The sequence below is a fragment of the Argopecten irradians genome, chromosome 1 (assembly GCF_041381155.1).
Source record: "Argopecten irradians isolate NY chromosome 1, Ai_NY, whole genome shotgun sequence".
NCBI lineage: Eukaryota > Metazoa > Mollusca > Bivalvia > Pectinida > Pectinidae > Argopecten > Argopecten irradians.
In genome coordinates this window covers 43,768,219-43,779,320 of record NC_091134.1, presented here as the reverse complement: position 1 = coordinate 43,779,320, position 11,102 = coordinate 43,768,219, and the positions used below count along the sequence as shown (strand labels likewise).

The 11,102-nt window shown below is 33.1% G+C and overlaps 2 non-coding genes across 2 annotated transcripts; both read left to right on the top strand.

The window, feature by feature from the left end:
* Window positions 1-7,069: 7,069 nt before the first annotated feature.
* On the top strand, window positions 7,070-7,141 carry Trnad-guc (transfer RNA aspartic acid (anticodon GUC)). The gene has a single exon. It is a non-coding gene; the product is annotated as a tRNA-Asp (tRNA).
* A 3,889-nt stretch (window positions 7,142-11,030) lies between these two features.
* On the top strand, window positions 11,031-11,102 carry Trnad-guc (transfer RNA aspartic acid (anticodon GUC)). Its single transcript has one exon. It is a non-coding gene; the product is annotated as a tRNA-Asp (tRNA).

Below are 11,102 nucleotides of genomic sequence, written 5' to 3'. Positions count from 1 at the left end.
GCAGAAAACACGCATTGTGTATTACATGCTGAAGATACACAATCTTTATTTCTCTGTACTGGATCCGTTGGCTACAGTGCTTCCAAGTTGTCAGCAGTTATTCTTGAATCACTAATGTGGAAATGTTAACGTCATATGAAAAAAAGATCTGACTGAAAATAACTTTATATCCATAGTCATCATCCGAGAAGACTTCTCCTTCGTTTAAACTTTATTTCATTCATCTTATAAACATTAACGTCAATACATCTTGCATTTATAATCGATTGAATAGGATTCGGACACCAGTGCGTCAAAACAACACTTATAATAAATCTGTCTTCAGTTCAGAAGTTGTTCTTGTACATGAAGTCGTGGTTTCCCTGTTTACAAACCACTCATAGATAAGACACTGGACATTGTTCATGGCTGCTTAGAAAACGATTAAATTGGCATGGAAACAACAACATTCAGATACTTGTGTTGACCACAATAATTATCAGGAAAACTTTGATACGGCTATTTCCTATTCAATAATCATTTGGAGAGGGAATCAAACCCTGCGGATGAGGTACGTAGGCGACATATATAAAATATTAATATTAAAAGATGGGATCGTAAAAATGTCTCAACATTTACACTTCCAATATTTTATCACTGTGCGAGGAAGAAAAGAATGACGCTATGTCATTCCTTGATAGGAATTTTATTTGGAAAACATATGGCAGCATCGGAGTAAATGTTTAACGTAAAAAATTTACACCGACCAATGCATTATAACTTCCATATATCTACTGCAACGATGTGACGGTTTTTCTTACAATTGAAATATATCTGCGCTTCGCTATATATAGATAAACCAAGTAAGTAGGCCCTTGATTAAAGGACCTCGATGACCTAGTTTGGACATCAAACAACAAATGACAGAAAGATAGCAAACAAAATATTATAAATAAACAACTATGTATAAAGGAACACCGAAAATATAAATCACATGAAAGAAGATCGCATCTCGACAGCCAAAGAAACAGTGATATCCTCCGTGATATAAAAACACACATGAATGATAAAACACGTAAAACGAAATACAGAGAGTATCAAATATGACGTAGTGATTTTGACGTCCCCTAGAAGAAGAAAATGTAAACAGCTGGCTCAAGGATCATGAAAGAATCTTAGACTTATGTTTAGACTTAGCCAATCATTAACAATGTAACCCACTGTAACGCCATCATTGATTGGCTAATTAGTCTCGACTTAAGACAGTTTGGGACTTCTGTTTTATGATCCTGTGGTCAGGTTTCAAAAAGAGTAATTCAGGGGAAATCTTCGCATCTAAATCAGAACACTTAAAAGAATATATTTCTAATGCTAAGTGTCCTATAAACAATTAAAAATTAGGTAAAGAAGATATCAAAAGATTAAAAACAAGATGAAATATGGGTCAGTTAGACTTGCAGAACTATTTTTTTATAATTTCATTTTTTTCAATTAGTTTTATGAATACATAAACACATATTGACATGTAAACTCACTCACTATCATTCACCATCATTATCATCGTCAGTATCAGTAGTTGTTATCTGTATGTTCTTACCATGATGATATAAATTCTAATAACTTGTTATTATACATTTGTGTTGAATCATTAAGAATAAAGAGCATTATAGATAAAGAAACAACACATACAGCACACTGTCACAAACACACAAACAAAGGAGAAAGAGGAGGCGCAAATTTAAATCTGGAAAAAGTACCACCAGATAGGTGTTTGGTTTTCAATGTTTTATTTATCACAGCTATGGGATATGACTATCACATCAATATATACGACAGTTGGTTCAAACAATTTAAATTACATGTTAAATCAACATACAACAATTCATCAATCACTTGACATTGTCCAGATCCATAATTTCCATTATCTGACATGTCTATTTGCTGTTACGGTATGGAGATTTTAGAGGTCAATTATCTGTTTCGTTTAAACATATAATTAACAAAAACAAAATCTAAATATTATTTTTTCTATCTTTTTTTTTTCTTGCGAACTGTTTGCTCTAAATACAAAATATGTAATTGTCCGACACTTTAACCATTAACCAGTATAAAATTATAATGTTAAAAAACTAAAAAAAAAAAAACTTGAAAAACAAAAAAGAGAGAAGTTTATACTGATATAGGCAACCACCAAAGGTAATCTATAAAAACTGTAACAAAAATATAATGTTCTCAAAGTTTCATTACCAAAGTTTACTGGGAAAATGACAAGAACAATGGCGATATATATTTATGAAACAAGGTGAATACGAATGTATCAGTATGCCGGTTTGGCGCCCGAAGTCAATCATGCCATTAACAGTCGATGTTTAATTGTTTAGTAAACGCCGGTCTCCCTAAAATTGTCATTACTAAACTATTATGGGGATGATTGAGGGATCATTTCATTGTGTGTTTACTCAATCGAAACAGCAGCTGATCCAGGAACTGCCTGTCGCTACTAGGCCCCCCGGTGGTTAACCACTTTATATATGATATAGCTGACGATAACTCCACGACAAAAAGTACAAGTAGAGCCCTTAAACATTGTGGATTGATAAGCCTCAATGAAGCGATGGATAAAAACGTCTGCTCATGCATTTGACTTGCTAACGCGCACGCGCAACCCACCTGGATGTAATCGAGTGTTATCACCTCGACAATAGCGCAACTACAATAGACAATAACTTTTCCTATGACACTATCGCAATGCAAGATTGTTCATCTCAAATACATCTGCTATCGTCAATATGGTAATCAGCAAGGCCAGCAATTACGATAATGTTGTATTCTATGGTAAAATTGAAAACTTCACAGTCTTAATATGAATATGTATGTCGACCATTCAGTCTGTTATAAAAGCAGTCCAAAATGATAAAAACCTGTACACGGGCGGCAGGGTGATATGTTTTAACACCCCTGTCTAATTCTACATTACGTTATATGTGTCATGTCATAAAGTGGATCAAATTTCGGACACAGATACTCCCAGTCAGGTGCAGCCATCAGCATCAACACGGCCTAATTATAATATCCTTTATATCCGATTTCTATAGAACAGCATCCTGGCAGATCGTGGGAGCGATAACGTGCATTGTGATACATGGTACTTTGTTACCATATTGTATCACAAAGCAACGCAAAAATCAATAGATTGTTATACAGATGTTTCAAACTTTCGTTCTTATGTATCCCAAGAAAGTCAAGGTAATGTTGCGTTTTGAAATAAATTGCGTTCCTCTGTACAATACAAGAATTTTATTTTATTTTCTTCTAAACATTTTCTTTTGTAAACCTAAGGTGTTCAAATATGCTAAAAACATGGAACGCAATTTTATATTACAATATTGTGTACGAAAAAAAAGAATGAAACAGAAATAAAGAATGAAAAAAAATAATGTACAACAATGAAGGAAGATACCTGACAGTTTACCGATAAATATCAAAAAATTATAAACAAATCTACCACGGTGATGTAATTATGTGTTCCTGTTAATTATTATGCTGGAATATTATATTTTTGTGAAAGTTGAACTTACATTACTTTGTGAATTTATGTTTTATCCATAGTTGTCGGCTTCATGTGGAAATACTTGTCAAAATATGATTTAGTTAACTTCTTGTTCGCTTTAGCGTTTAATTACAATTATAAGTCATTGAACAAATTAATTATGTCTCACACAATTACATCACGCACACGCACGTAAACCTCAATGTTAAATTTCGTCAATAAAAATCAAATATCAATATTACCAAGTGATGTAACTACTCGTAGTCCTATGTTCACCATGGTTAACTTGCTACAGTTTTTCACAATATAGATTGTGTGGATTAAAACGTTATGAAAAACCATGTAGTATCTTCATCTTCTTTCTGACTTTGTTTGCTATTACTCCAATATAATATTATAAGTGATATTATTTCCAACAGCAGAATAAAATAATCAAAAATAATATTTTTGAATTTTACCTTTATTTTGTACTGTGTTGATTAACATGTAAGGTATATTTGCATGATTACTTTAATAAAATATCTAAAACCATAAAGCAATCTACATTGAATTTTCATTTCAAATGGAAAAACCTGATTTGATTTCATCGACATAATCAATAAAACAGAGAAACGGAAATTGCGGTGAAGATGTCACTATGTTAATTTTGTTAACATCAATTTTCCTGCTCAATGAAAATTGCGCGCTTTTTTCTGACTTGATATTGACCCATTCAATATATGAAATAGCTTCAGATTCTAAGTCAACTGCACTTAAAGGCTCGACATCGAAGCATGTAGCCTATAAATGAAAACCACAAAATTGTCATCAGTAAAAAAAAACAGCCGCATGTATCCCATATTCTTGTACAGCTGTTACATATACGACGTGACCTTTGTGTACATTTGCAGAGCGCGCGCTGTTTACCGAAGGACGCATGCGCGAGGTAATCATTTGCCATCAAGCTGGGTATCACAAAGCCAACAGGTCGGCTTCTAACGGGTGTCTGCTCATTTCTGTGTGTCCATTCGTCCGCATCACTGCTCACATAATCTCACCTGTACCAGAGAAAGTAATAAAAGTCCATTCACTTTATAGATACTTTATCATTCGTTTGTGTAAATGAGTACAGCTATTTTCTCGGCATTGTATGGTAATAAGGCAGGCGCGTGCTAGTGGAGTAATTTTGTGTAAGTATGTTGAGTTTAGGTGATAATAAATAAAGATCTTATGTAATACCTAATGTCAAAATTATCCAATATATTGCAACATGTGTTTTTTCTGCATAGCTGTACAATTTTCAGTTACCTTGTATTTACTCAGGTATTTAACTTGAAAAAGGTGTTGATGGTATAACATTGTTTTTGTATCATTTTCTATGTTTCTAGTTCATTCAGATGCTTTACCCTCAGTGTAAAATGTGTAATTTTAGATAAAATCCAACCCTACATTGCTTTGTGAAAACAATTTAAAACCCTTGTCTAGAATTAATTCATATTTGTATGTACGATTATTTTATGGTTTGCATGATAAATGTCTGAAAAGTCTTTTCTGCAAGTCGTCAACTCAAATTCCAAATCAAATTTCATTTGCACCTAACACTAAAATAACAAGCAATGTGCATTTTGTAAATCAACATCATCACGCAAAGTTGGAGATGGTATTTAATGTAGCTGTTTTTGTAATCTATTTTCAGTATGAACTCGGTGGTGGATTTTAAAACAATATACAGTAACACGATGTAGGTCTTGTTGATGGAAAATAATGTCCGAATATTTCTATTGAATGGTGAATCTTTCTTTTCCCCTATGGTCAAAACAAATTATTCCCGTTGCTCCTATTAAGAATACGCTTTAAAGGGACAATTAACCAAATTTAATATCTGTTAATTGTTCATTAAAACCAGATGTTTTGGTATCTCTGTCTATTCGTCCGGATCACTACCTCTTAATCACACCTGTATATGCCAAAAAGGTGTTCAAACGTTCTCGTGTGATTAAATGATGGCAGCAACATTAGCATAAACAAACGGGCCTACCACTACAGCTGTGTTGAAAATGGCGCGCAAACCTTGTTAGTATGTCTGCATCTGGTGCCCGCCAGGTGTACATTAAGCCGAGCTTAATGAACAAAGAACGTATTATTGATTTTTATAATTCAAAAATAGAAATTTGTTATGAGTTCGGTCCTGTCTATTTAACACAGTTAAACAATAGCATTTTAGTCAAATAATAAAAGAAAAATACATTGTATATCACACACGATTTCATATGTCATTTCTAGGCTAGTTACGTTTTTGCAGTTCTAAGCTTGTTTCACGACCAAGCATTTGTTATGTAACTGATTTTTTAATAAAATTATTAACTTCAGTTTTAACAAGATCGAACATGGTTAAGAACAATTATCGTGAAAATACAAAAGAAAGAGAAATAATAAAAATAAAAGTAGATAATTATTCAGTGACTGTGACGAATCATTGCTGACCAAGAGAGATTAGCCATGGATGCACTTAAAAATGTTTATAGACTATTATTTAAAAATAGAGCTACCAACCCAACGATTAATAGAATATTATTATAGATGGGTCTGTCAAGACGAAGTAGATTTCTCTACAAAAGTGACAGATTTCCTCTAGTTACAACGGGATAACTGTAGTTTGAAACAATACATCAGTAAAAATGCATTTTTCAGAGGACAACAGTGTAGCTGGATGAAGTATCTCTGGGCGTTTATATTATCTGAATTTAAGTTTTCATTATTATGTATAATTTTAAGTTGTCAGCTTACAAATCATTTTATGGAGTTAAAAGTTTAGTAGGTCACAAATATGGCATTCATGATTATCTGCTTCACAAATGTTTTCCCCAGAAATATGTATTCTTTGCACTTATCAAAATTTATAAGCAGCTTAACTTACAGAAATCTGGTCAATGTAGTGGATCAAGTTACTTCTAATATCACTGGACTAGTGTGAAATACGGACAGATAAAGATAACAAACAGTACTTAGTGTGCTAAAAGATCAAATATAGTTAGCTCTGCTTCATTATAGACAATATGTGTACTCTGTATAATGGGAAAACGCAACAAAATCTCAATATTCTTGAGGTGAATGCTGTTATCTTTTATTATGACAAGGTTATGTAAATACAAGCAATAATCTTATTATATGTGTGTTATATTATTAAATGGAGTAAAGAAAATCATTTATCTTATCTTTTGTATCTAGGTATTTATACAGTTGTACTATAATTACGTGTATAGCTGTATACCTGTGTAAGTGACATTCACGTGTCATTGAGTGTAAAATATGCCAGTTAAATATCTGCATACGTTATTAGGGTTTGAACGCATGCGTCTACCTGCTGCTACATGCTTACGTTTTATAAAGATAATAGTGATATTAAAACTTTAAGTTTCTTTTGAATATTTATGTTACAACATATCAAGTACAAATAATTCCACCTCTCATGATCTACAATGATATTCATTTTGAATACTTATCTTATCTACATGACATTTATATAGGATGTCGTCACTAATTGTGTGGAGTTAGATATAATCCTCGGTAGTATAGTGGTAAGTATCCCCGCCTGTCACGCGGGAGACCGGGGTTCAATTCCCCGCCGGGGAGGATTTATTTTTATGATTTTATATTTGAAAGGTTCATGAACATATTGTTTAATATTCAATTGATTTTATTATTAGTGTTAAATGAATACATTAGAGATATAGGTTACTTCAAAACAGACAATGTTTAATCATAGGAAACGACCAATGCATGTTGTTTTTTCTCGTCAACATTGTGCAATCATTATCTGCCCTGCATAGGGGCAGAAATTGTACTTGCTGTCCCTATTGCATGATCGTAAAAGGCGTCTAAATTTAGGATATTGTGTTTTCTTTTTTTTTTGACTTAATTCTTCATAACGTCTCTCTTGGCACCACTTCACCTTTGGCCTTCAGTAGAACGCTTATTCCTCTGAGGAAGGCTCTAAATTCTGTTGCCTAGCCGAGACACATCATAACCTAAGTATAATTGGAGTGGGGACGACTGGTTTGCCTGTTTTCAGTATAATGGTGGGTTGCGCTTGTACGAAGATCGGAATATAAAAATGGCACAAGTTCCACTAATTGGAGGTCGTCCTTAATAAGATGTATTCACAATAATTTGGTTCTATTGTATTATTTCGTCTGCCAAAATCGTTTATAGGCAAGATGGATGATGTTTGGAAAATCGTGTTTTACATCCTGACTCTCAATATGAATGAAGTTTGTGACTTTTACAGTCGGAAAATAGATATTTCTATAACACTTTGCTGTGTCCTCCTACTGCAAATTATAAGCAATGCTATTATATATATAGTGTATAGTCTATTTTATCGCCAGTAATGCTTTTCCCCCACATAGATAGGGATAGAGAAGAGACTTTTTTTATTAGTCAATGTCTCTATAAAAATACGTTGGTATGGTTTCATTCTTTCCCGAGTTTAAAGTTGAATATAATGTTGTCGATTATGTCGATGTTGATTATTTGACCTTTGTTTTAAATAAAAATGTTAGCGATAGAAATCAATATATCCCCCACGACATTACAATGTACATATATCTTGTCTCTTGTAAAAGACTAATGGAAGCTTTAATACAATTATTATCATAACAGAATAAAATTTGCACATTAATGTTATTCTAATTGATTATGAATAACCACATATTAAGGCGTTCGTTAACGCATGCGTTAAGATATTCCTCGAGGTTCATGTTTTCCTCTTATTTATCTATCGTTTTGAATATTTGTTACAGCATATCGAATACAAATATTTCCACCACTGAAGATCTGCAATGATATTCATTTTGAATGCATATCTTATCTACATGACATTAAGATTGCATTTCGTTATCAAAGCTGTGGATTGCACGTTAGTTAGATATAATCCTCGGTAGTATAGTGGTAAGTATCCCCGCCTGTCACGCGGAGACCGGGGTTCAATTCCCCGCCGGGGAGGATTATTTTTTTGATTTTATATTTGACATCTTCATGAACATATTGTTCAATTTTCAATTGATTTTATTATTAGCGTCCAATGAACACATTAGAGATATAGGTAACTTCAAAACTGACAATGTTCAATCATATGAAACGACTAATGCATGTTTTTTTTACATGTGTCAACAATATGTAATCATTATTTGCGCTGCAGTAAGGGCAGAAATTGTACCCGCTATCCCTATTGCATGATCGTAAATTTCGAATCTTGTGTTTTCTTTTTATTCGACTTTATTCTTCATAACGTCTCTCTCGACACCTCTTTACCTTTGGCCTTTAGTAGAGCGACCGTCCCTCTGAGGAAGGCTCTAAGTTCTGTCATAGAATAAATGAAGTGGGGACGACTGGTTTGCACGTTTTCAGAATAATGGTGGGTTGCGCTTGTACGGTGTGTTCGGCGACATGTTTCAATGAAATTGGAATATTTAAAAAGACACCAGTTCCAATAATTGGAGGTCGTCCTTAAATGATGTCATGCATTCACAATAATTTGGTTCTATTGTATTATTTCGTCTGCCAAAATCGTTTATAGGCAAGATGGATGATGTTTGGAAAATCGTGTTTTACATCCTGATGGTATTTAATGTAGCTGTTTTTGTAATCTATTTTCAGTATGAACTCGGTGGTGGATTTTAAAACAATATACAGTAACACGATGTAGGTCTTGTTGATGGAAAATAATGTCCGAATATTTCTATTGAATGGTGAATCTTTCTTTTCCCCTATGGTCAAAACAAATTATTCCCGTTGCTCCTATTAAGAATACGCTTTAAAGGGACAATTAACCAAATTTAATATCTGTTAATTGTTCATTAAAACCAGATGTTTTGGTATCTCTGTCTATTCGTCCGGATCACTACCTCTTAATCACACCTGTATATGCCAAAAAGGTGTTCAAACGTTCTTGTGTGATTAAATGATGGTAGCAGCATTAGCATAAACAAACGGGCCTACCACTACAGCTGTGTTGAAAATGGCGCGCAAACCTTGTTCGTATTTCTGCATCTGGTGCCCGCCAGGTGTACATTAAGCCGAGCTTAATGAACAAAGAACGTATTATTGATTTTTATAATTCAAAAATAGAAATTTGTTATGAGTTCGGTCCTGTCTATTTAACACAGTTAAACAATAGCATTTTAGTCAAATAATAAAAGAAAAATACATTGTATATCACACACGATTTCATATGTCATTTCTAGGCTAGTTACGTTTTTGCAGTTCTAAGCTTGTTTCACGACCAAGCATTTGTTATGTAACTGATTTTTTAATAAAATTATTAACTTCAGTTTTAACATGATCGATAATGGTTAAGAACAATTATCGTAAAAATACAAAAGAAAGAGAAATAATAAAAATAAAAGTAGATAATTATTCAGTGACTGTGACGAATCATTGCTGACCAAGAGAGATTAGCCATGGATGCACTTAAAAATGTTTATGGACTATTATTTAAAGATAGAGCTACCAACCCAACGATTAATAGAATATTATTATAGATGGGTCTGTCAAGACGAAGTAGATTTCTCTACAAAAGTGACAGATTTCCTCTAGTTACAACGGGATAACTGTAGTTTGAAACAATACATCAGTAAAAATGCATTTTTCAGAGGACAACAGTGTAGCTGGATGAAGTATCTCTGGGCGTTTATATTATCTGAATTTGAGTTTTCATTATTATGTATAATTTAAGTTGTCAGCTTACAAATCATTTTATGGAGTTAAAAGTTTAGCAGGTCACAAATATGGCATTCATGATTATCTGCTTCACAAATGTTTTCCCCAGAAATATGTATTCTTTGCACTTATCAAAATTTATAAGCAGCTTAACTTACAGAAATCTGGTCAATGTAGTGGATCAAGTTACTTCTAATATCACTGGACTAGTGTGAAATACGGACAGATAAAGATAACAAACAATACTTAGTGTGCTAAAAGATCAAATATATTTAGCTCTGCTTCATTATAGACAATATGTGTACTCTGTATAATGGGAAAACGCAACAAAAACTCCATATTCTTGAGGTCAATGCTGTTATTTTTTATTATGACAAGGTTATGTAAATACAAGTAATAATCTTATTATATGTGTGTTATATTATTAAATGGAGTAATAAAAATCATTTATCTTATCTTTTGTATCTAGGTATTTATACAGTTGTACTATAATTACGTGTATAGCTGTATACCTGTGTAAGTGACATTCACGTGTCATTGAGTGTAAAATATGCCAGTTAAATAGCTGCATACGTTATTAGGGTTTGAACGCATGCGTCTACCTGCTGTTACATGCTTACGTTTTATAAAGATGATAGTGATATTAAAACTTTAAGTTTCTTTTGAATATTTATGTTACAACATATCAAGCACAAATAATTCCACCTCTCATGATCTGCAATGATATTCATTTTGAATACTTATCTTATCTACATGACATTTAGATAGGATGTCGTCACTAATTGTGTGGAGTTAGATATAATCCTCGGTAGTATAGTGGTAAGTATCCCCGCCTGTCACGCGGGAGACCGGGGTTCAATTCCCCGCCGGGGAG